Here is a 25,932-nt window from a genome sequence, read left to right on the forward strand (position 1 = left end):
ACGACAACAACAACAACAACAACAACACCCAGGAACACCCAGGAACAGGAACCACAACACCCAGGAACCAGGAATATGTTTAAAACTCCAGTTTAACCAAGCATTATAAAATATCTCCCAAGCCTAGGAGCAGGTTGTCGGAGTAGGGAAGCAAGGGTACTGTAGGATTCGTACAACGGCTTAAGGAACAACAGGATGCGCAGCATTTATGAGAAGACAGCAAAAGGAAATGATTGAAAAGTGCATACTTTATTTCGACTACAACTTTTTTTTTATTTTCTTCTTGCGTTTTCACAAAATATGATGGGTGAAACATTCCGCTGCACAAAATAATTAATACGTTCTTTTAAAAGAAAGATATAAGCATCTTGTCTCAAAGACTGTGGACTTCACCGAAAAAGAGGACGCGGTTGTTGCTCCTGTCTCTGATGTAGTAGAGGAACGGGCGATCCACAGTAAACTGGACCGGGGGCTCTCTTTCGACCTGAGCCGAAACAGCCATGATCGACAAACCTGTCACGGCAGTCGCAACTGTTCCTTCTTCGTTCACTTCCACGGCCGCTTTGTGGACAGCGTCCGAGACGGTCAGCAACGTATTCTCACTAATGCCAGTGAAATTCGCCCCACCTCCGAAAACTGTGTTCAGTCCAAGGGCGCGCATGGTGGGCACGAGGTCATAGCGGAGGCTCATCTCAAACTTAGGAAGCGTTAGCGCGACCTTCCTGAATATCATCTTGTTGCTGACGTCTTCCAGAATGGCGAAAGATAGACTTTCCCTAAGCAAGGCGAGCCCCGTCGGGGAGTCCGGAAGCAGGACCACCATGCTGAACTCGTGCCCATTATACGGGATCTCCACAGCGGCGGAATGGAGATCATTGAGACGAGCGTACCTTAAACGCTCAAAGAGGTACATAGCCGGCCTGCTGACCTCTGTGGTGCCAAGGTTGAGGAAGGGCTTGTTGGTGGTCCTCCCCGGTTCGAACGCTGTCATCCAGCTCCCCTTGAAGTACACGGCGTTGAGAATGAAGAGAATGATCTCTAGCGGCTGACCCTCGGGTAGGATACCGTCAATTTTCCCTCGTGTCTTTTCACGTACCCAGGCGTTCACTTCAGCGGCGACTTTAGGACCCTCGTTGATGAAGTCCGCTGACCTGAGCTCTGCGTCAAATACGTCCTGCAGCGTATTTCTGTAGTTCTCAGCGACTTGGAAGTTGTTTTGTGCCAGGACCATGTTTGCCACCTCCAGAGTGACGTTCGGTGATGCCGAAAGTTCGAGGAGGTTCTTGTAAGCAGCGAGGGCCCTTGATTTTTCCGTGAGGCCGACCTCGGTATGTCCCAGCACCGATGCCAGTTCGTCTTCCGAGCTCCCCCTGGCGCCGGCATAAGCCATGCCGAAGGCAGCGGCGATACTCGTTGGTGAGAAGAAGATATTAGATGAGGGATTCTCTGTCGCCAACTGCTTAAGGAGGTTCACAGCGAAATGGTTGTGAGCTTTTGCGAGGAGTGCATCGTCGGTCTCAGAGGAAACCAACGCGAGAACCGCGAGTAAGGCCAACTTGGCGAGCATCGTTGGCGGTTTGCGTAGGCCGGGACCGTAGATGCCTCTTTTTAAAGCTGCTAGCAAGAGTCGTTTATTTTACGCGTGCATTTTCGTGTTTTCGCTGAGGCCTCCTTTAGAAAACGATCTCGGATTGCACTGCTCGCTATGTACAGTGCTGCTCAAGGAGTCTAGACGACTGAGTATCTTTTGCCTGTGTATCATAGTTATCTATGTCTGCCAGATGCCGTGTTTTATTTCGCCTGAAGTAAAAAAACAAAAACTGCCAAAATACTAAAGAAAAATGCCCATGCTTTCTTAATTTTTATCACGCTCTTGTATTCATATCAGTGGTCGGCGTAACATAAGTATATATAGGGCATGCCCTGTTCGCTTGATAGAAGCCGTTTGAATTGCAAAAAAAAAAAAGAAGAAATGTTTACTCGGCATAAGTGTTATCCTCTGTGACTTTCAAAAGAGGAGAAGGCATATGCAGTGCAGTGCTTAGGTTATCCTCTCTGTCGTATGGAGAGGGCGAAATTGTTCTTTTTTTTTGTAACTTAGATGTAGTGCAAGGAGAACAAGGCCGACGTTTTCGGGGGCTCGGGGTCATACTCTTGCTCTATATTGGATGCGTAATGAAAAAGTATTAAGACAAAGTGTTTTGTTTTTGGTCTTCGGCCAGTTAAGAAGTGAAATGGCTTCGTTCGTAGTTTATGTTATGGTCATGTTTATCCGTAGCTTCGCTTTGGTGCCTTGAATATCCAGAGCCCAGGCGAAGCAGCCTTATTCCGAACACCGAAGATAGCTGTCCTCCTTCCACCGTTACTCTAGAGACTGCATGTGGCTGTTACTCATGCCATCATGTCCTTTTCTTAGCTTGACCACACTTCTTCATACACCATTTACACTGACTGCATGAATGCTTTTCGCTCGCTTCAACGCCGGCTAATCTTTTCTGATCTAAAAGCAGCAGAACTAGGCTACGAGCTACATTCCTTGGCCCTATTGTCCGTCACAACACGGAGTGTCCCTAGCCATGACGGGATCACTGGAAAAGAGCTGGCATATCAGCTAACCCACCATACACACATCCAAGCGCCTGTGATTCCATGGTAAAGTCTTTTGATGGGGGAAAAGGCACTGGGGCTACGACATCAAAAATAAGGCTACTGGTAATAAAAATGTCACATCAACACGCACCCCTCCACCGTCATCTCAACGTTGCTCAAGCACATATGCGTCGCAGGATGCAAACAAACACTTCTATTACACCTTCCTGACAATTCCGTTTCCGGTTTCGTTCTGACTCCTCCTCTTCCAAATGTTCCTCTTTATGCCATTTAACTTTTCCCTTACCTTTCACTAAATTAAGTGCTTTGATGAGTGCTTAAAAAAAAGAAAAAGAAAGAGCTACTTGACGTCATCGGTGGCGTCGACGGTAGTGGAGTTCCGTATGCCACTGCCTCGCAGTGCTTTAATGTCGCACTGTTTGTGAGCTTTGTGGAGAGTGGAGGTGTAATTTCCTGAAAACGCATTGCGTGGAAATAGGCAGCGGAGTCTACTGGCATGCAGTTAATCAAAAAGTAACAACGTTTACTTTTTACATACAAGCCTTCAGACATGAAAATGTGTTTTTGGGCGTTTCGTTACCTCTTTTCTTTTTTGTATGGCTGATTTGAAATGGGAGTTGAAAAACTATATAGTATATTGTCGCGATTCTAAGCGTCCCCGAGCTTAATACACCCCCCCCCCCCCCGCCCCCCGTTCCATAACTTTGCAAAAAACAAACATGGAAAAACGTTTGATTGCAAATGTAAGCACCTTATGTTTCCGAGAGAGAGAGCGTAGAAAATTAGGGCTTCATGCACGCGTGCTCACTCAGTTAAGTCGAAGCCGTTGGAGACACGAGGTGGTGCGGTTTTCGCGGCACGACTCTAATTCTTATGTTGGTGCGTTCCCACACTACACGGCAGCTGTTGACCCAGGAGGGCAAAAGCTGCCAGAAGGCGACCCCAATTATTCTATCAGGATGTTGTCACGTGGACGTTGGTATCAGCGGTCATTTCTGGTATCAACCTGGTCGCTGTCACCGACAGCCATCGCTTTCGAATTCCGCTTACTAAATTACACTGAAACTTTTTATTGCTCGCACTTTCCGTTCATTTTTTGTGTGTGAACGGTTTTCATTCCTAGATACATTGGTAGAGAAAAAAACTGATCTTACATGCAATGACCTGATCGAGTCATTCTTGCGGATGGCGTCCGATATGGGGGTGTACTCGCATAGCTTCTACTCAGCCATATAGACGTTATGTACACGGGTGCATTACATCAGCTTGATGCCGATATGATACATTTTAGTACAGTGAGGTAGAGATAAGACTAAAACGGTGTGCCAGTTACGTTTAGGGACGCTCGAACTCGTACGTAATAACTGGTTGTGAGCTACGGTCAGTGGTGTGTCGCTTATCTCTGACAAGACTAACGAAAGCCGCACTCCATGGATGTACATGGAGGGCCGTGACCGTTGGTCACGGCCCTCACTATCGGACGCTATTTTTTAAGCCTGAAGCCTTGAAGGTATTTTTTTAGAAGCCTCTCTGCGGCCTCACTACGGTCGCCAGCCAAAAAGGTCTCGGATTGCTTCACTGACCAGACAGCGTTGTCGCGGAATGCGCGCATCATCTTCTGTCTCCGTTTTATATTTATCTACGCCAGGCAGAGAACGCATTTGATTTCTTCTGCGGTGAATAGGGGACAAGAAGGAGCAAAAATAAAATGCGCGTGCTTGAGTCCTGGCTCGCGAGAAAAATAGAGTGCTTTGTAACTGCACATACATACATACATACATACATACATACATACATACATACATACATACATACATACATACATACATACATACATACATACATACATACATACATACATACATACATACATACATACATACATACATACATACATACATACATACATACATACATACATACATACATACATAAAGCAAGGCGTCCGTGTGCTGTGCGATGTCAGTGCACGTTAAAGAACCCCAGGTGGTCGAAATTTCCGGAGTCCTCCACTACGGCGTCTCTCATAGCCTGAGTTGCTTTGGGACGTTAAACCCCACAAACCAACCAACCAACCAACCAACATACATACATACATACATACATACATACATACATACATACATACATACATACATACATACATACATACATACATACATACATACATACATACATACATACATACATACATACATACATACATACATACATACATACATACATACATACATACATGCATGCATGCATGCATGCATACATACATACATACATACATACATACATACATACATACATACATACATACATACATACATACATACATACATACATACATACATACGTACGCATGTGCGTACGTACCGTCTTTGCCAAAAGTAACCAGGCTGCATGTTTTGCTTCTCGCTTGTATTGTACAGCCGACGTGGATTCCCAGAGTACCTCAACTTGCTAAGAAGTTAGGAGAGGAGCTCGCCTTTACTTTGCACAGATTTACAGCTTCAGAAGTCGTGCGAATTCTCTACTACCCGACTGAAAAGCGGAACACGCTGCCTGGTTACTTTTGGCAAAGACGGTACGTACATACATACGTACGTACATACATACATACATACATACATACATACATACATACATACATACATACATACATACATACATACATACATACATACATACATACATACATACATACATACATACATACATACATACATACATACATACATACATACATACATACATACATACATACATACATACATACATACATACATACATACATACATACATACATACATACATACATACATACATACATACATACATACATACATACATACATACATACATACATACATACATACATACATACATACTGCCGCGAAACCTTCAAAACAGTATTTGTTGTTTTTTAACAGCCGCCGGCATACAGGCTTATCACTCTGATTCTGGACCGCGTATTAGTTCCGTAATCTTTGTTAATGCTCGATGTCGCGAGTCACACCTTTATCAGTTTTGTTGTAGCGCAAGATGCACCGAGATCTGTCTGGAAGGTTCCGGCCACTCGGGTGCCTTTCCACAATGTTCCAGCCCGTGTTGGTAGCTGTTTGCGACGTTATCTAGATTGTTCTGTGCAGCCTTTAAATTGAGCGTTGACGAGTGTGACGAGCATTCTTTGTTCGACGATCGACGAGCCCGTTTGTTGCTATCACCGCCGCCGAGTTGCTTAGTTCTTTTGCGGGCGCAAGTCAGCCCAATAAAGAGTTTCTTCAGTGAAATCATCGACCCTTTATTTGTGTCATCGACCTGGTCACCACCACGTGACATCTGGTGGAGGTGCTGTCCTTGATCCTTCAAGCGAAGTCCTCAGCCTTATTCCTGTCGCCCTGGAAAACCAGCCTACAGGTCACCGAGCCAGCCGCCGACTCCAAGGCCTACAACCCGAACACGGTCTGCTGCCTGACCCCATTCGATCTCGGAAGGCATCGACGCTGACAATGGCCCAGCCTACAGCACCGGTTGTTTTCGTCCAACCCCGTGAGCCCCCCTGGTTCCATGGACGACCGGATGAAGATGCGGGAGACTGGATGCACCTTTTCGACCGTGTGCCAGAATTCAATGGTTGAAACGACGCTGCGAAACTCAAGCAGGTCTGCTTCGTGCTTCAAGGACATGCCCGAGTTTGGTTTGAAAATCACGAGACTTCTTTCAAGGATTGGGAGATATTCAAAGCACAGTTCTTGATGACCTTTAAAAGTTCTGTCCGAAAAGAAAGAGCTCAGGCCCTCCTCCAATCAAGAATTCAACTACCAAACGAGCCCGTCCTGGCCTACGTAGAGGAGATGAAACGCCTGTTCCTCCGCGCCGACCCTAACATGACCGAAGGTGAGAGAGTGAAATTCCTAATGCGAGGCGTTAAAGAGTCGCTTTTTGCGGGGCTTGTCCGGAACCCGCCGAGAACTGCGGAAGAATTTGAAAGTGAAGCATCGACCATCGAGAAGACGTTGGACACCCGGATGCGCCACTACGAGCGACCACTTCAACCAGACTACTCATGCCACTACCTCGGCGCATCTGCAAGCGGAGAGAACCTTCGGGACCTCATCCGGGAAATCGTGCAAGAGGAGCTTAGCCGAATGCTGCCATCATCGCAACAACCCCAGGTGGCGACGCTCGCGGACGTCGTCCGTGAAGAAGTTCAGCAGGCGCTGGGCGTTCCTAAAGCGACGACTCCGACGGCTACAGAGCATGAATCAGCAGCCATGGACTATGCAGCTGCATTATGTCATCCTGCACCCCGACACGACCTCCCAAGCCGACGCGACCTCCCAAGCCCTCGTCGCTACCATCCTGCTTCCGAAAGCCGCCCCTTGGTCCCCGCCTGCCAAGCCTACCAACTACCCCCAAGCCCCAGAAAGTGCGACGCCTAGAGGACAGCAAACAACCGACCGCTCTGCTTCCATTGTGGTGAGGCAGGACACATCCTCCGTCACTGCCCGTACAGGCGGATCGGCCTCCGTGGTTTCGCTGTCGACGCGCCAGGACCCCGTCCTGGCGAGCGACCACAGGAAATCAACGACTTCCTGCGCAGCGGAGAGCACTCGTCGCCAAGGCGTCTGTCACGCTCCCCATCGCCGTACAATACCCGAGTTGCGTCGCCGGGCCGCAGTTACGTGCAAGGAAGGTCTCCTAGCCCCCGTAGGGGAACCTAAAGGCAGCAACCTTTGGAGGTGAGGTTGCTCAACGGCAAAAAGACGAAGATCCTCCGCCGCCGACGACCACTAACAACGACGCAACCATTTCATCGCCGCTCCACACGACGACATCGACGACAACACGACCAGAGTGCAAGCCGACACCGCCGCCCAGCGAAGTAACAACGGTATGCCCCGGCCATCACGTTAAGAAACAAAGGAGCCGAGATCGAACACCAAGGCCCACGTGCAATGCGAGGACGCAAACAAGTGACATTGAAGTTGATGTCGACGGTCGCAGAGTCACTGCCCTAGTAGACACCGGAGCTGACTATTCAGTCATCAGTGGACCGTTAGCCTCCCATCTCAAGAAAGTTACAACCGCTTGGGATGGCCCGCTGATTCGCACCGCAAGTAACAACCTGATTACTCCATCGGGACGATGTACTGCAAGAATAACCGTAAATGGGCGTACTTACCCCACCAGCTTTGTGGTCTTGCAGCAGTGCTCCCGCGACGTGATTTTAGGCATGGACTTCCTAAATGAAAATAGGACTACCATCGACCTCCGATCCAAGCTCATCAAGCTCACCGCAGACAAAGCCATACCTGCTACGACTACTTCGACGCAACACGTCGCTCTAAAACGTCCTCGACGGAGAATTGACCGTGCCACCCCGATCAAGCGTCGCAGTCAGCGTAGGTAGCACAGACATCGAAACCGCTGAAGGCATCGTCGAAGGAAATATCCAATTGCTCTTGGAACGAGGTGTCGGCATCGCAAGAGGCATCGCGAAATTCCGGAGAGGACAAGCTCAGGTGTTGGTAACAAACTTCACTGAAGAATACCGGCATCTAAACAAGGGCACGACCATTGCTTTTCTCGACGAATTAGCGGACCTCAAAGACGTATTCGCCCTCCACGACCAATCACTGGAAGACGCACCGGACCAATTCCGTCAGCCCATATTTGGCATCAACCCAGCATTGACCCACAGCAGGAAAAACCAGATTCGCAGTCTTCTTCGAAGCTACAGGGAGTGCTTCTCGTCATCATCGAAGGTACGACAAACACCATTGGCCAAGCACCGCATTATAACGGACGAACACGACCGACCTCTGCGCCAAAGCCCTTATCGTGTATCGCCGCTAGAACGGCAGGCCATTCGCGATCAAGTTGAGGAAATGCTGCGTGATGACGTAATCCAGCCATCGAACAGCCCCTGGGCGGCACCAGTCGTTTTGGTCAAGAAGAAAGACAGCACACTTCGCTTCTGCGTTGATTACCGCCGCTTGAATAGCATAACGAAGAAGGATGTCTACCCGCTTCTCCGCATCGACGACACTCTCGACCGGCTCTGCAATGCAAGGTACTTCTCATCGATGGACCTGAAGAGCGGATATTGGCAAATTGAGGTCGACGAAAGAGATCGCGAGAAGACCGCATTCATCACACCGGACGGCCTTTATGAGTTCAAGGTGATGCCATTTGGCCTCTGCTCCGCACCAGCCACGTTTCAACGAGTAATGGACACAGTTCTGGCAGGCTTGAAGGGGCAAATTTGTTTGGTGTATTTGGACGACGTTGTTGTCTTCTCGTCAAACTTTGAAGACCACCTAAAACGACTACAGACAGTGCTGGAAGCCATCAAGTCATCGGGACTAACGCTAAAAGCAGAAAAGTGTCACTTCGCCTACGAAGAACTCCGGTTCCTAGGTCATATCGTTAGCAAGGACGGTATTCGCCCAGACCCGGAGAAAACAGCTGCAATCGCACAATTCCCACCGCCTGCCGACAAGAAAGCTGTGCGCCGATTCATTGGGCTGTGCGCTTATTATCGACGATTTGTCAGAAACTTTTCGCGGATCACCGAACCGTTGACGCAGCTTACAAAGGCTGACGTACCTTTAAATGGGAAGCGCCGCAAGGAGAAGCCTTCGATGAACTTAGGCGCCGCCTGCAATGCCTTTCTGTACTTGGCCACTTTGATGAAAACGCCGAGACCGAAATCCACACCGACGCGAGCAGTGTGGACCTAGGAGCCGTTCTCGTCCAGAAGAGTGCCGGACAGGAGAAAGTAATCGCCTACGCGAGCAGGTCCCTCACGGAAGCCGAAGTCAATTACTCGACGACCGAGAAGGAATGCCTCGCGATCATCTAGGCCAAGTTTCGTCCATACCTATACGGCCGACCATTCAAGGTGGTAAGCGACCATCATGCGCTCTGCTGGCTGGCTAATTTGAAAGATCCCTCCGGCCGCCTTGCCAGATGGAGCCTACGACTTGAAGAATTTGACTGTAGTTTATAAGTCGGGCCGGAAGCATTCCGACGCAGACTGCTTATCACGCGCTCCCGTCGACGCTCCCCCGAAGGACGATGACGACGACGCCTTTTTAGGACCGGTAAGCGCCAGCAGTTTCGCAGAACAACAGCGAGCAGACCCTGAGCTGAAAGCGCTAGCCGATTACTTGGAAGGAAAGACCGCCTCCCCTCCTGGTGTGTTCAGGCGACATTTATTATCGTTCGCGTTAAACAATGGCCTCCTCGTGAAGAACTTCGCACCCAACAAGACCGCGCAGCTTCTCGTATTGCCTAAAACCCTCCGGCAGGAAATTCTGCAGGCGTTGCACGATGAGCCCACAGCAGGTCACCTCGGATTTGCGCGCACGTTGCATCGAATCCAGGAGAAGTACTACTGGCCGCGCCTGTCTGCAGAAGTTGCCCACTACGTGAAGACGTGTCGTGGGTGCCAACGACGCAAGACGCCGCCGATCAGACCAGCAGGACTGCTGAACCCGATTCCGCCCCCAATCATGCCCTTTCAACAAATTGGGATGGATCTCTTTGGCCCCTTTCCAGCTTCGTTTATGGGTAACAAATGGATCATCGTGGCCACTGACTACCTTACCCGTTACGCCGAAGCAAGAGCACTACCAAATGGTACCGCGGCAGAAGTCGCCAAATTTTTTGTCGAACAAATTCTCTTGCGACACAGCGCCCCAGAAGTGCTCATCACGGACAGGGGAACGGCGTTTACGGCAGAGTTGACGCAAGCCATCCTGGAATGCAGTCACACAAGCCATCGACGAACAACTGCGTACCATCCCCAGACCAATGGCCTTACGGAGCGCCTGAACAAAACGATCGCGGACATGATCGCTATGTACGTCGACGCTGAGCACAAGACCCGGGACGCCATCTTGCCTTACGTGATCTTCGCGTATAACACGGCAGTCCAGGAGACGACCAGAGCGACCCCGTTTAAGCTTGTGTACGGCAGGGAGCCCACGACGACGCTCGACGCAATGCTGCCGCACGTAACCAGCGAAGACAACCTTGACGTCGCCGCCTACCTGCAGTGCGCAGAGGAAGCCCGACGACTCGCACGGCTGCGTATTAAAGACCAACAGCGCACCGACAGTCGACGATACAATTTACGACGACGCCACGCAGAGTACAATCCAGGAGACCAACTGTGGGTTTGGACACCAATTCGCCGTCGCGGATTAAGTGAAAAGTTGTTGCGTCGATACTTTCGGCCATACAAAATCCTTCGCCACGTCGGACCACTCGACTATGAAGTCATTCCCGACGGAACGTCAGCATCACAACGGCGACGCGCACGCCCAGAAATTGTACATGTTGTACGACTGAAGCCATATTACGCGCGTTAAAGAATCTGTGGTGTTTAAACTTTGCAGTGTTTATGTTTAAGTTTCGTTGTTTTGGAACATCGAGGCGATGTTTTTTTAAGGGGGGAGTAATGCCGCGAAACCTTCAAAACAGTATTTGTTGTTTTTTTAACAGCCGCCGGCATACAGGCTTATCACTCTGATTCTGGACCGCGTATTAGTTCCGTAATCTTTGTTAATGCTCGATGTCGCGAGTCACACCTTTATCAGATTTGTTGTAGCGCAAGATGCACCGAGATCTGTCTCGAAGGTTCCGGCGACTCGGGTGCCTTTCCACAATGTTCCAGCCCGTGCTGGTAGCTGTTTGCGACGTTATCTAGATTGTTCTGTGCCGCCTTTAAATTGAGCGTTGACGAGTGTGACGAGCATTCTTTGTTCGACGATCGACGAGCACGTTTGTTGCTATCACCGCCGCCGAGTTGCTTAGTTCTTTTGCGGGCGCAAGTCAGCCCAATAAAGAGTTTCTTCAGTGAAATCATCGACCCTTCATTTGTGTCATCGACTTGGTCACCACCACGTGACAATACATATGTACATACACACATACATACATACATACATACATACATACATACATACATACATACATACATACATACATACATACATACATACATACATACATACATACATACATACATACATACATACATACATACATACATACATACATGCATGCATGCATACATACATACATCTCTCAAATTCATTGCCTCAGTATGTCGCAAAAACGGTAAGTAGCTACACTAAAATTTCGCATTAGGGGGTGTTGTAATCCTCTCTAGAATTTTTAAATTTTTCTATGCAATATAGTTTTGCACATGGTTCGTTCGAAAAGCCATCGAAGTCGGCACCGCGTGTCGGAAATAATAGGGGCTGCGCAAAAAAATTGTATTGTAGCAATTTGTGGTTCCTATGATGGATAATTGATTGGTGTGTGAGAGGCGATGGTGAGCGAAGAAAATCGGAAATTATCGACTAATTGATGATTTAAAGAAAAAATCATAAAATTGAACAACGGGGGATTCAAACAGGTCAAAATGCTCAAAATGGAAATGCAAATGCTTGGGGATGCTAATTAAATGCTAATTTAGACTATGTAATTATTAAATTATTTATTTAAATTATTGAAGAAATGAAAAATTGGGAAAATGGCTTCAAAGGCGTCAAAATAATCAGCATTAAAAAGCCAGTGCGTGTTTATGCTAAATATAAAACTGAGCATCGAATTCATCAATTAAACATTTGCTCGCAGTAAGCTTGAATATGCATCCGCAATTGGGTGTCCCCATCAGTCCTACCTAATTAACATGCTTGAATCCATTCAGAACCGTGCAGCCGGCCTCATTTCGTCAACCTAAGATTTTTATGCCAGCACAAGCTCAATCAAGTCATCACTTGGCCTCACTTCTTTAATTCTCAGACGCAAAGTTGCGCGCCTGTGTTTATTTCATAAGTTATATTTCAATTTCTCGTATCTTTATTCGTACATCACGCCACCTGTTTAATTCCAATAGCGTCCAGAGACTTCATGGTTTCATTAACGCTTTTAATAAGTCTTTCTTCCGGACCGCAATTGAAGAATGGAACCTGCTTCCCGAACTAATCACTAATGAGACTGACGCGACTAGGTTTAGAGCAATGTTGGTAAATTACCTTCTGGACTTACATATTGTTTTTGCTTCAATTCATGTTCATGTAAATTTTTTTTTCTCTTATACTAACCTTTTCTGTTACCCACTGTGTTCTCACCCTGCTGCCCGGGCCTCTCGCCAACGAATGTGATGCTTTTGGTACTAAGGCGATGTTTATAGCCCTTGTTCATGACTAGCGCGTTCTTTGCTTCTTTTTATGTTTTGATTATCTTATTGTATTTATATTGACCTTTGCTCTGTACCTATTTTTGTTTGCGCCCCCCCCCCCCTTTATGTAATACCCCAAAAGGGGGGGAGGGGGGGGGCCTTAAGGGTTAATAAAGTATGATGATGAAATAAACTTAATAAAAATGCGTTAAATGGTGTCAAACTGCTCAGAACGGAAAACAGATGTTTGCTGATACTAAGTGTCGATGTAAAAAAAATGAATAAAAAAGTTGCTGTGTAGCGGACGGCGCATGCACCTGGCGGCGTGTCGCGGTGTTTGACAACCCACGAGATATGACGTAGAAACGGGGGTCGAGAACCGTCCTCAGGGTATGTCCATTGTGGGCGAATGAACTACAGGGATGGCTTATAGAAAACTGTAGGTTCAAAGATGGTTTAGAGTCACAGGTTTGCTACAATGGTTAAGGTTTCATTTCCCCCCCCCCCCGCGCGATTACCATGCCAGAAGGCTGTATAGCCATCCAGGGCACGAACGCTCGCCTCGCATGCTTTTTTGAACTACGGAAAACACGGGACAAATCAAAGTGTATTCCATGTTGGAGGCTGGCATTGGTTTCCAGTGCTGCATCTTCTTTAGATTGACGTTCACGCCTCTAACAATAAGTGAATACAACACATTCCCACACTTAGCGGTTTCTACAGGCAGCAGGAAGCCGCCTCTCTTATTACTTCTCCAGATTGCCAGCGAAAGTAACAATAAGTTCATGCTGTGTTTCGTTGCAGGGCATGCTTCAGATATTCCCCTGTGCTATCGTGGCTCTTTCCGTAGCGTATGTGAGTCGAACGTTCTTGCAGCGTTTTGGGTAGCCTCATTTCGCTTCCTAATTTACATGCATCTGCTTCCTAGTTTGTGATAGGGATACTAACCGACATACTTCTATTAGTATGCCTTATCGCCTCAATACATCACGTGATCTAGGACAGCAGGCGTTGTCATAGCTGCAGGATTCATGCATAGTGTTCGTTTCAGTGTGCAGTCCACGTTCATGTACCCCAGTAATGTATTTATTGCCTCCTAAAATAAATATCTCTAAAGCCTTTGTCTTTTTTATTTTTTTACTTTTTTTTTCTCACAGAAACCTGGAATGAAAGATAAAGGCCCCAATGTCTGGCAAAGGCTTCCGCTCTGCTTGACGTTCAGCGGGCAGTTTAAGAAACGCGTTCCTTAAAAATGCAAAAAAAAAAAATGAAGATACATAAAATGAAGCAAAAATTGACATTATCCTTGAAAGGCACAGCTCTGGACAAAATCGGAAAATAAGTGTTTCGTAAATATTGAACCGGCAAACAAATATTCATTTGCTGGCCAGTAACGCGGTTAACAGGAATGTAAAATAGCATTGTGAAGTCCGAGACCTGAACACATAAAAGGGAATGGTCGAAAAGTACGGACTTTATTTCGACGAAATCTTCATTTCGCGGTTTCGACAAAATAGGCCAGCCGGTAGCGTTCATCTGCATGAACTCTTCCTAAGCTGAAAATTGTGGACGAGGTTTCCCTACTCAAAGAGTTTGAACCTCGCCAATGAAAAGTATGCGGTTGTTGGTCTTGTCTCTGATATAGAAAAGGAACGGGCGGTACACAATGAACTGGACAGGGGGCTCCGCGTCGAACCCAGCAGAAGCAACATTGACCGCCACACCCGTCACTGCGGTCGCAACGGTTCCTTCTTCGCTCACCTCCACAGCTGCCTTATGCATGGCGTCCGAGATGCTTAGCAAAGTACTGTCACTGATGCCAGTAAAGTTGGCTCCACCACCGAGAACTTCGTTGAGTCCTAGGGCTCGCATTGCGGGCACAAGGCTATAAAGATGTTTCATCTCAAACTTGGGCAGACTGAGCCCGACTCGCCTGTAGCTCAGTTTGTTGCTGACCTCTTCGAGAACGGCGAGCGACAGACTTTCTCTGAGCGGTGCGAGACCTCTCACAGAGTCAGGAAGCATGATAACCATGCTGAATCTGGTGCCAGTGTAAGGGAGCTCAACGGCGGACGTCTCGAGCGTCTCGAGGCGAGCATATCGGAATGGATGAAATATATGCATCGCTGGGTTGCTCACCTCCGTGGTGCCCAAGTTAAGAAAGGGCCGGTTCTCTGTCTTCGTCGGGTCGAAAGCGGTTATCCAGCTTCCCTTGAAGTACACGGCGTTGAGGATAAGCATAATCATGTCCAGGGCCTGACCTTCCGGCAAAATGCCATCAATTTTTCCGTGTGTCTTTTCACGCACCCAGGAGTTGACCTCTGAAGCGACTCTAGGACCTTCACTGGCGAAGTCCACCGACCTGAGTTCTGCGCCAAAGATGTCGTGCAGTTGCTGCCTGTAGCTCTCGGCGATTTGGAGGTTGTTCTGCGCAAGGACCATGTTGGCTACTTCCAGCGTGACGTTCGGCGAGGAAGCAAGTTCGAGAAGGTTCTTGTAAGCCGCAAGGACCCTTGATCTTTCCGTGAGACCGACCTGGGTATGTCCCAGCACCGATGCCAGTTCGGCTTCTGAGTTGCCCCTGGCGCCGGCATAAGCCATGCCGAAGGCAGCGGCGATGCTCGTTGGCGAAAAGAAGATATTAGACGAGGGATTCTCTGTCGCCAACTGCTTAAGAAGGTTCACAGCGAAATGGTTGTGAGCTCTAGCGAGGAGTTCATCGTCGGTCTCTGAAGAAACCAACGCGAAAACCGCGAGAAAGACAAACTTGGCGAGCATCATTGATGGTTTGCGTATTCCGGGGTTGCTGGTGCCTCTTTTTAAAGCTGGTAACAGTAGCTTTTTGTCGGCATTTTTTCTTGCGGTACTGATGCGGCTGCCAGCGAATCATGTCTCAGATTACACCCTATCTAAACAGAGCGCTGTTTTGGAAGCGAGACCGACTATCATTGGCCTGCGCTTCATCTTCTTCAGCCAGGAAAACATTTAGCTTTTTGTTCTTTTTGTGGACATGGACATAACCGGAGACGTTAGTGCCAGATAGCGGCATCAGCAACTCCTTTTTGCACAAAGAAAGAAACCGAATACGGGCACAGAGCACACAATTTACAATGTATACGTAACACACCGCTCAGGACAAAAGTGCTAAGATACAATATAAACTGAGCAATTTTAGTTTCTACCACAGCAAGTGCAGTTGAATTAAAAAGTGAAATAAACAAAAAAGATAAAGTAAGCAGCGAAAACAACCATTAGGGAATTATGTATCACGCGCACATTAACAATGAGCAAAGATCTCTTGCAGAAGGATCGTGAAAACGTGGGAGCAAACGCTGGAGGGCGCGAGATGAGAAAAATATGCTATCTACTCAAGCAGCATATCTAGTAACTCTCAAGGATGACACTGTACTCGAGAAAAGATTACAGCTCGATGATTGCTCATCTTGTAGCGCACGTGTTGGCCTTGGACCTGCGTCTTTTGGAGACTTCAAGGTCTTTTATCAAGGGCGGAAAAGTTCCCTCTACAGTCCCGTCCTATACTATTTTTATCCTCCGGGAAACCGAACAACAGATTAGTTACGTCGTGGTGCACGTTAAACTAAGCAAATTATTAGTTGTACACGGCCCCAAATTTACGCACAAAAGCCGCTAAGAGTCGAGTGTAAGAAATGGCGTCATCGTCAGATTTGTTTAAGCCGAGCAGTGGAGGAAGACGACAGGACAGAGGCGGTAATAAATCCTTTTCATGCTTAAATATACTCAAATGAGAACGGAATAATAGGCAGCTCAGTTTCTCGCTTTCCTCTGTTAACACGCTGCAAAAGAGACATGCAGGTTCCTGGCTCTGGTGGCCCAGAAACGCACTCCTGATTCAAAACAACTTTCCGCCATGATTGTTAGGCGTATTTGTTCAGTACTATGTCACCAGTACACGTTTCTAAACACAACTCATGTGGAAAGGGCGTCCTTTAATCAGGACTGGTCTGGACAAATAACAGTCACTGCAAGATCTGCATTCAATGGGAAGAGCCGACACCAGTAGTCCATTACCTCTCATTGCAAGGAAAGCCAACTCGCAGACACAACAAAGAAGTGAATGTCACAGTTTTACTATAAGCAATATATGGGCCATTTGATGACCTATTTTATTTTTGCAAGCACGGAAATGCGAACTGTATCTTCATTTGGACTGGACGTTTTTAACAAATAATGAAGGGCGTAATAATGTTGTGCTCTGCGGATAATGGGTTCAGCGGCTTCGGCATCAACAAACCTCATTTCCTCGCGGGGAAATAAAAGATGCGACATGTCGAAATCAAGCGAGCTACCCGCCAGCGAGCTACCCCCCCCCCCCCTTTCCACCGCTTAACTGCAGTCTCCCTCGCCGCACTTAATGGGGCAGGTTGCTGCACCTGCAGCCATAAAACTCCACTGCTAAAATTCAAGAGGCAGGGAGAATAACTGACCCATTTGTCAGCACCCTTGAACCTAGCAGGCGAGTTAAAGTAATTAACGAGATTTTACAAGCCCTACTTGTGGCCAAGGCTTGCATCTACCCACCAAGCCTGCATGTCACCCTAAAAGAAGCTGCTTTTATTTTTATAGCAACTATGCATCTTCTGACAAAGCTGACAAAAGGCAGAATCGCACAGTTGCATAGCTTGACGTTCCTTCCACTTGAAATAGGAGGTATACATGTATATGTTGGATAGTTTTTGGTAGATATACAGCGATGAGGTGTTCAGCAAACTTATTTGACGATGAGAAATTAAGCGCATTGATGTGTAAGTTTAAGTGTTGCTATTGGAGGGCAAATTTCGGCCCCGAGAATACAGATGAAATATGATACTTCAGAAGTCGAAAAAGCTTCTCCAATGCATAATCAATGCAAAGGAAGTTCTCGAAGGAAAGCGTGTAAAAGTGAGTGCTCTAAAATTCCTCTTAACGTTAATTACTGTGAAACTTAGATCATTTGCAGGGACCACACACACCGTACACGTCAATTTGCGAGTGGTTTTCCAGCTCGGCATAGAAAGCCTCCTATCTACAGTCAGCCTCGCAGTTGCTGATTATCCAAACAGCCGCCTTTCTTTTGACTTGCAGAGCGATGTCAAGTTCTTCTTTGAGGTCAGAGGGGCTCTCCGAGGAATGATGCTGTCCACGGGGAAGTACACGTGCGATTCTGACCGGTGTGTCATTCATTGTCCAGTTGAACATGTCATTGTGTAACTGAAATTTGAAAACATGGTGTAGCTAGCATGTCGACTCCAGTAGGTAGAAGATCCACATTTGCGAGCTAAAACGGTAAATAGGCAAATCGCGAATACCGAAGCCGCGTATATGAAACACAAGCGGCCGTTCAGCCGACGCGCCACAGTGACCTCCCGCGGTGCAAAGAAATAACGCGACAGATTCCCGAAAGCCTCGGCGTGAGTGATGCTTTACAGTTTCGATGGACCAGGGGGTCCATATTATTCCGAAGCCCTCTTATTCAGCACCACTCTTCTCGTCATTTTTTCACTTCCACCTTCCTCTCTTCTGTCAAAGCTGCGATAGGCTTTAGGTGTCCAGGGAGAAGTGAGGCAGTTACTATGTCATTTCCTTTTCCCCGAAACCTGGTACACTTATCAAGGTTGTCGCAGCGGTTGGCTGCTTCGAAACAATAATGAACATGCGTCTGAATTAGTAGATGATATACGCCTCGCTCTCTTCACATCACAACAACGTTGCGTGGCACCAGAAAGTTCGAGAAATAGCGGGATCTTGCGATGCTGCCGTCCCGCCATCATGTTTACCGACAAAGAGCACGTTTTGTGAGGAATAATCTAATGCATCATCAGTTAGGCTGGTGCGTCTATTTTTTTTTGTGTGTGTGTGTGTTCACGACTTCTTATCGTACTTTCAAGCATGATGTTGTGTTTACTGAAGCCAAAAGTTCGTCTAAAGAAAGGAGCCTACACAGCCTACGAGAGTCGCAGACACCCGTGAATTCGAACAGCGCTTTTATATCATAGAAAGCCGCGTTTTTATTCTTTGTTTGCCGGGATGGGTAGTGCTCGTTTACAAAGAAGGAATGCATTGAAAACTAGGAGGCCACAAGGGAACTGCGTGATTTTGCTTTTTGCTGACATCGCATTAAAGAAAGCAGTGTTTGATATGGCGTCGTTATTGATATTGCATTTTACGCGCGTTTTAGGTTTTATGCCGCGGCCTTGGGAAGGCCATTTGCTGGGTTTAAAAGGCGTCGTATTACTTCGGGAGAAAAAGCTCAGACATTCAGCCGCTGACCAAAGATAACATTCTCACGTGGTCCTGATCCATATGGGGCATGCAGATCGAGCGTTTGGTCCTCTCGTATGAGTTTTCAACTATGTTCAGTGTCCGGATGAGCTTTGGAGCGGCTGCAGTCACGAGGACACAGGGCAACACGCTTTGACGCAGTCGGGTGTGTCCACCGGAGACTGCATGCGAACTGTTCGGAAGTTTGACTTACAACTTATCATTTCCTTTGTGCTTCTCAGAAATTTGAAATGATGCCTATACTCTCTTATAGGTTCTTAGTTTCACCATTGTAGTTGCGTCACAGTCGATGGAAATATTTTTTCATACCAATGTCTCAGCCTATTTATTTTGGTGGCCGCGGGCTTTGGGAACAGGTAGGAAAAGCGCCAGTCTTCTTACTCGGATGAAAATTCAGCAACCCGCGACCTGAAAATACTCACAAGACAGGTACAATATTTTAAAATATTTTAGGTCGTCCTTGTAACGTGTACGAATGTGCAGTGCTAAACCTTCATCATCTGCATAACTATGAGGTGTTTGTTAAGACAGCGACGCAGGGTAGGAGACACATGCGGACCTTACTTCTGCGTTCTTGCGTTTTTCGCCACCGCTCGGTGTCTGTCGCGCGTCCTGCGCTTTCAATCTCACCGAGTGGCTTAACGCGCTTTGCGAGCTGAGCCCGGCCGCTGGGACTTCCAGGAAGTGCGGCGGTCAGTGCCCGCCCTCAAGTGTCTAGGCGATTCTGCGTAGTGCACTGTTCTCTGCCATTTCAAGACACCGATCACCCTTCACTGTTCTGAACAGGGGGAGAGGAAAAAAAAAGGCATTAGGGGATAGCACGGGCTTAGGCACCTTGGAGGCATCGCCAGTGTTACGAGTTTCTTTTGACCGGGATGAAATGAGTGTTCAATTGGACGCGACACCGTAAACGACAAGCGGATAGTTTGGCCGACTGTTGGATTACCTAGAGACGTAAGGCAGTTGTTGATCTTTCGCTCTTAATCTGGGAAAAAGGAAATGCGTTAAGTTTAATAATAATCAAAGTATGATTTGTTGTTAGGTACATTAGAGATAGTTAGATTAACACAATAATCAGACAGCGTGCACTAATAGCTGGTCGAGAAAAGATATTCCATAAAAATCATAAAAATCGTGTACATCGTGTACAGAAAAATCGTGTACATAAAAATCAAAGAATTTCACACCACCACCAATGATCATAGCAGTTAGTAAAAGGAAATATTAAACAATATATGCGCAAGCTTCAAGGGTTTAAAAGGATGAAATATTTTGAATAATATTGATTTCCCCTCAAAAGATTATATATATATATATATATATATATATATATATTGTAGGGGTGTGTTTATTCGGTGAACCCAGGTGATTCCAGCCGCTCAGGGGAGACTCGCAGCGAAGCGTCAGGCGTGGCGAAAGAGCAAGGCAGCGAACAACTTCTTCGTCCTTGAGAGCGGCAGCACGCGACGCATGTCAGTGGTTATATCGATGAAGATTACCACACTACAGTTTCCCCCCGGGCAGAGAAGGAGCCATCCTGGCGACTCATGGTGCCGAAAGGACAGACGGATCGTAGTAGGGCTTGATTCGGTCCACATGAACTATTTCGCGTCCACGGCGACGCAAGTCCGCAGATGGCGTAACCGGCTCAACTACGTAGTTCACAGGAGATGTTTTTTGAAGGACTCGGTATGGACCGTGATACCGAGCAAGAAGCTTCTTTGACAGGCCGGCGGTTGTGGCAGGAACCCAGAGCCACACCAGGGAGTTGGGCGCATATGAAGGCGCCTCACCAGTGTCACGATGGTGTTTTTGTTGCCACTGATTTTCCTTTGTAAGCGAACGAGCGAGCTGACGGCATTCTTCTGCGTACTGGGCGGCGTCCGAGAGTGGCGTCGATTCAGAAACATCAGGGCGGTAGGGAAAAAGCGCGTCCATTGTGCAGGTTGGCTCGCGCCCGTAAAGAAGAAAAAAGGGAGAAAATCCGGTGGTGGTCTGTATCGCAGTGTTGTACGCGTAGGTTACGAAGGGAAGAACGTGGTCCCAGTTGGAATGAGCGTCGTTGACGTACATGGCCAGCATGTCACTCAGAGTACGGTTGAAGCGTTCTGTCAGGCCATTCGTCTGAGGGTGGTAAGAAGTAGCGGTGCGATGAATGATGCGACATTCTTTCAGTAGGGCCTCGAGAGCGTCGCACAAGAAAACGCGTCCGCGGTCACTGAGCAGTTCCTTCGGAGTCCCGTGGCGAAGAATCAAGTTGTTGAGAATGAACAAAGCAACGTCTCTTGCAGAGGCAGAGGGTAACGGTGATGTTTCAGTGTAGCGAGTCAGATGGTCTACTGCCACAATAATCCACCGGTTTCCAGCAGGAGTAGTCGGAAGAGGGCCATAGAGATCTATGCCAACGCGGTCAAACGGACGAGCAGGGCAGGGTAACGGCTGCAACGAAACAGAGGACTTCTGAGGCGTTTTTCGGCGTTGACAAGATTCGCAAGCGCGCACGAAATGTCTTACGAAGCGGTCACTGTATCGCAAGAGCTGAGCACATTAACGTCTAATGAAGTAGGCGTTGCAGGAAGAGTATTTACAAGCTCGGGATCAAGTTCTTCAATACGACCGAGACACTCGCCGCGTAGCAGGACGGACGGGCACGAAAATGGATTTGAGACGTACATTGCACTAAGGCCATCTTCGAACTTGAGGACAGCAAATGGAAGCAGGAGGCAGGGATGGCGTGAAGCGGCGTCGGAAGGTGTGAAGAAGACAGTCGAACTAATAACGCTTTCACAGGAGAGTGGAACGAGGGCAGCAGAAAATGGAGGAATGTCTGTGTCACTGGCGACGAGGAGTTTTGCAGGCCGGGTAGGGACGTCACACAAGACGGTATCACAAAGAGGTAAAAAGGAAACTTCCGCGCGGGCGCAGTCAATAACGGCATGATGAGCGGAAAGGAAATCGTAGCCCAGGATGATGTCGTGTGAGCAGTGAGCCAGTACAATAAACTCGATGGTGTATAAGACGTCTTCGATGAGAACACGGGCCGTGCACGCTGCTGAGGGATGAATGCGCTGGGATGAAGCGGTGCGAAGCGAAAAGTCGGGTAGTGCGGTGGTCACCTTGCGAAGACGACGGCAAAGAGATTCACTGATGACGGATACGGCAGCGCCCGTGTCAACAAGAGCGAGTATTGCGACACCGTCGACGAACACTTGTATTACGTTTGCGGGAGAAGACGGAGGACTTGAAGAGTTCGAACCAAGCGCAGTTCTTGCCCCGGGAACTGCGACTGTTAGTTTCCCTCAACAGCGCCGGTAGAACGTCGGGGAAGCGGTGATGGTGAACGGCGACGAGGGGAAGATGATCGGCGAGAGGTATACGTTTGATTGTCCCGAGGAACGAACTCGGAACCGGGTTGAGTTCTCGGCGAGGGCTGGTCGGCGTCGTACGTGTAGTTCCAGGGGTCAGGGCAAGAAGGTGGAAGGCGTTGGCGGCAAAGACGGGCTACATGGCCCGGCAGCCCACAAGAGTAGCAAATTGGCCGGTTGTCTGCGGTGCGCCAAGGGTTCGTAGGGCGTTGGCGTACCCTTGGAATACGGACATGGAACGCCGACCCAGGCGATGGTGAAGGATGGTTGGAAGGGGCGGCCTGGTAGGAAACAGGTGCGGTTGGCATTAGCGGCCTGGCCGCAACTTGGGCGTACGTTAGTGGTGCCGTTACTTGCGGTGGCACGGGGCTGGTCGGAAGCACTGGGCTGGGCGAGAGCACGGAACTGGGCGAAAGGACATCAGCGATATGGTCTTGCACGGCACGCCGTATGGTAGGGGCCAAAGACGGAGCCATGTCAGGAACAAGGCGACCAGTGTCTTGCAATTGAGGGACCAGGGATAGCTGGCGGGCGACCTCTTCGCGAACGAAGGCTTTTATCTGTTGAATCAAAGGGCTGTCCTCAGATGAAGTAGAACCACCCAGTGCTAGTGTAGAAATGGTGTCGTCTCTAAAACCGGACCGCCGGGTAGAAGCGCGCTGCTTTCGAAGCTCGTCGTAGCTCTGGCAAAGTTTAATCACTTCACTGACGGAGGCAGGATTTTTCAGCCAGAGCATCTGACACGCGTCCTCGGAGATACCTTTCAAGATGTGTCCGATCTTAGCCGCTTCGGACATTACTGGGTCGACACGTTTGCACAGGTCAACGATGTCCTCTATATAACTTGTGAATGACTCGTCGGCATGCTGTGTGCGCTCACGCAAGCGTTGTTCTGCTCGGAGTTTGCGAACTGCAGGACGGCCAAACACTTCCGAAAAATTCTTCTTAAATGCAGACCAAGATGGCAGGTCTGCCTCATGGTTGCGAAACCAGAGGTTCGCCACGTCGGTCAGGTAAAAGATTACGTTACCTAGCTTAATAGTGTCGTCCCATCTGTTATAACTGCTGACACGTTCATACGCCGACAACCAGTCGTCGACGTCTTGGTCAGCCGTGCCACTGAAGAGGCATGGATCACGCTGCCGTAGAACGCCAGAACACAGTACCGTGGTTGGTAGGGGCGCCGATGTCGAGGTGGTCTCGTCTGGCATGGTGGAAGCAGTGGTCAACGTGCGGCTTCTAAGTTCCAGGGTGGATGGGAACGTACCCAGCAGCACCTGCACCAATTGTAGGGGTGTGTTTATTCGGTGAACCCAGGTGATTCCAGCCGCTCAGGGGAGACTCGCAGCGAAGCGTCAGGCGTGGCGAAAGAGCAAGGCAGCGAACAACTTCTTCGTCCTTGAGAGCGGCAGCACGCGACGCATGTCAGTGGTTATATCGATGAAGATTACCACACTACAATATATATATATATATATATATATATATATATATATATATATATATATATATATATATATATATATATATATATATATATATATATATATATATATATAAACCTTGAAGAAGGACGGTCCACCGTCCGAAACTGTTGGAATAAAATAGATAATCGGGAAAGTTGTGTGCCATCCTGTTTATATGTATATATATATATATATATATATATATATATATATATATATATATATATATATATATATATATATATATATATATATATATATATATATATATATATATATATATATATATATATATATATATATATATATATATATATATATGTGGCTGTACAATAGTTCTTCCGAAAGAAAGCAGTAAGATCCCCATAATGAATGATGTTAGGCAAGGAGACACGATTTCCCCAGTGCTATTCACAGCTTGCTTAGAGGAATTATTCAAAGAATTGGAATAGGAGCATTTTAGGCATAAATGATGATGGAGAATAACTCAGCAACCTGCGACTCGCTGATGAAAGTGCATTGCTAAGAAACGTAGGGGACGAACTACAAAGAATGACTGATGACCTAGACAGAAACGCAGAAAGGCATGCCAAAAAATTAATATGCTTAACACTAATGTAATATTTAACAACCTTGGAAAGAAACAGCAGTTTGCTCTAAATAGCGAGGAGCTGGAGTTGGCAGGCAAATATGCCTACCTAGGACAGGCATTAACTGCAACTGCGGGTCACAAAAGGAAAATTACTAGGAGAATAAAGTCGTCATGGAGCGCATTTGGCAAGTACTCGCAGATTATGACTAGGAGCATACTGGTGTCGCTCACAAGCAAACTGCATAAACGTGGCATCTTACCAGTACTCACCTACGGAGCTGAAACGTGAAGGCCCACAGAAAGGGTTCAACTTAAGTTGAGGACAATGCGGACAGCAATGGAATGGAAAATGGTAGGTGTAACGTCAGAAGGTAGATAGCAAGCGTGCTGAGTGGGTCAGAGAAATAACTTGAGTTGATGACATTCTATTTAAAATCAAGACGAAATTGGCATGGGCAGGGTAAATAGTGCGGAGAGAGGATAACCAATAGGCGCTAAGAGTAACAAATGTGATTAAAATGAAGTGGAAACATAATACAGGGCGACAGAAAGTTAGGTGGGCGGATGATATTAAGAAGTTTGCAGGGGTCAAGTGGATGCATCTAGCACTGGACGAGAGGAATATTGGAGAGATCTTCGTCTTGCAGTGAGTATAGTCCGGTTGATAACGATGATCATGATTCAACGCATGACACCAGCCTGTTGCCTATTACGTGGGGTCCAGCTTCAGCTATTTCAGGTGGGCTCTAATGTTGCATTTATGATCATCCACCGTGTTTTTATTGTGACAAAGTAAAACACTTCTTTCCTTTATATTTAATAACAATGTAGTCGGTGTCGTCGAATATACTGCCTGCTTCATCGAAAGACTGGAGGCACTTTCCGTGCTTATACAGCCAAGCGACAGAAAATAGATAAGAGGCTAATCAGCCTCTTGAAATCAAGGAACATGGCGCTAGCCTTTATACACTGAATCTTACGAGTTAGCGATCAATTAACCACTGCACCATATTTAGGACCTGCTACTAGCCTAAGGGCATAAATTGTCAATAGGCTGAAACACTAGGGGAAAAAATAGGGGTCAAACACAACAGTCCCCGATTTTAGGATTTATTTATTAAATAGTGATACCAAATATAAAATTTGAAACTGTGAGCGCGCAACCTGAGCTTATTATAGGCTTTTTTATTCGCAAACGAACACATGCGCAAACGCAAGTTAGGGAAATGCTCATAATTTTACAAAATTAACTTCAATGACAATGCTTGTGTGCTTTTCTTTTGACCAATTTAGTCAAATATGTTGATTCGCAGCGTTCCAGGGCCTGACAATTTTTTTATGCAGAAGGTGAAAGGCAGCAATTTTTTTTTTTTTTTTTTTTTTTTTGGGGGGGGGGGGGGGGGGGGG

The 25,932-nt window shown here is 47.4% G+C and overlaps 2 pseudogenes; both read right to left on the bottom strand.

Moving 5' to 3' along the window:
* Positions 1-230: 230 nt before the first annotated feature.
* Positions 231-1,577, bottom strand: LOC146191008 (iripin-2 pseudogene; annotated as a pseudogene).
* Positions 1,578-14,275: 12,698 nt separating this feature from the next.
* LOC146191009 (iripin-2 pseudogene) lies at positions 14,276-15,454 on the bottom strand (annotated as a pseudogene).
* Positions 15,455-25,932: the final 10,478 nt, after the last annotated feature.

This window comes from Amblyomma maculatum, chromosome 4, assembly GCF_055883805.1.
Source record: "Amblyomma maculatum isolate TAMU_Amacu chromosome 4, ASM5588380v1, whole genome shotgun sequence".
Taxonomy (NCBI): domain Eukaryota; kingdom Metazoa; phylum Arthropoda; class Arachnida; order Ixodida; family Ixodidae; genus Amblyomma; species Amblyomma maculatum.